This window comes from Cynara cardunculus, unplaced genomic scaffold, assembly GCF_001531365.2.
Source record: "Cynara cardunculus var. scolymus isolate 2C unplaced genomic scaffold, CcrdV1 Un_Scaffold_860, whole genome shotgun sequence".
NCBI lineage: Eukaryota > Viridiplantae > Streptophyta > Magnoliopsida > Asterales > Asteraceae > Cynara > Cynara cardunculus.
In genome coordinates, this window is record NW_020200633.1 from 31,685 (window position 1) to 33,453 (window position 1,769).

Genomic DNA, 1,769 nt, shown 5'->3' on the forward strand with positions numbered 1-1,769 from the left:
AAATTAAAAAATATATTTTATAATAATTACTTTAATTTTTTGTATCAATTTTAATTTATATGTTTTATAGATTCACTCAAATAAAATAAAATAATTAATAAATAAAATAATAACATAAAAGGAATGTATACAAGAATCGGGGTTTCTCACTTTCTTGTTTAAGCATCCAAATTCTAATAAGAACTTATGACTCGACAAGAAATTCTGTCCCACAGTAGATGTTCTTGTAAAATCTTCAAAATAAACCTTAACAAAAACCTCTATTATGGATATTCTTACAACAAAATTTTTAATCTCATTAATAATTCTAAAAATATATCACATAATCCATGAATTATATAATAAAACATAAAATTGTTGCTCCAAACCTCCACATATGAATTGATTATGGAAAAAGTTATTTTAACAAAAAAAATTATAAATAACCAGATGGTTACCGATGCGGTTAAAGGATTGAGAGACCAGTTGTAGAACCAAATACAACAGTTACTATATGTTGTATTTAATTCGGTCAAGATTGTTGATATTCTCCTTTTCATTCAGACCGGTTCAGAACAAGGACCGGTTAAGACAATATTTGCCTGTCTAAAAGATAACATGTTATCTTTTAAACCGTTAACCTTTTAATTTTTTTTATGATTTCCTCATTTTTCCACATAATGATTCAAAACCCATTCCAGAGTATGATTTTCCTCTCTCCTTAAAAATAAAAATAAAAAAGTTTCAAAACAATTTCATGCATTCTTATTAATTAATGTGCAAATTAAATATTTTAGAGTAATACATTTTTAAACATAAATAGTATATATTCTTTTCAAAATAAATACTTTGTTCTTGGTCCAAAAATACATACTTAGGTTTTTATATTTTAACATTTTGTATATATTAGTTAGATAGTTTGTGTTTTAAAAGTTCACTTAACATTATTATATTAATGAATAATTTAGAAGGGTTGGATTTCGATAAGAAGGAGAGTTAAAGATGAGAAACATAAGAAGGGATCTCCACCATTGTATGCACATTAGGATGCCGAGATAAGATGCATTGGATCATTACTCGAATCAAACGTGATTCATGAATGAGTTTGAGATTAAAGCTGATTAAAAATCCAGATTTATTTTTACGTTTCATACCTTAACTATTCTTCTCATACAATCTTTCGCCTAATTTAGAAATCTTCTAATTAATTTAATATATTTATTAAGTACAAGATTATATTAAAAATGTCACATTGGTAATATATTATTCGTGGACAATTACATGACATTAAAACCTAATAATTTGTGTCATTATTTCTTGATTCAATCTAAAAGTTACTCATTGTTATATATTTTAAAGTACTAGAAAGATACTCGCACAATGCAGCGAGATACATTTGAAATTTTAATGTTCCATTTTATATTTTGGCTCTATCATGTTATATTGCGATTTTACGTGTTTTTGATAAAACGAAAATGTTTTTATTTTTGAATGATATATAAATTTGAAAAAAATAATCAAATTAACTATTTAAAAGTTTCTGTTTTTGTGTAATTTTCTTTAATTCAATTTTTATTATRATTTAATTGAAGTTTAATAACAAACTAATCTATTTTTTTCTTTAATAAAATAATTTTTTAAGATAATAATTAAATATTTTGTTAGAACTCAATGATTATCTTGATTATATTTAAGATTTTTTGAATTTAAAATGATGTTTATCATGTATTTGATTACGTTTATCTGCAGTTAGTTACACGAATTCAAACATGGAGCTTTAATAAGATGTA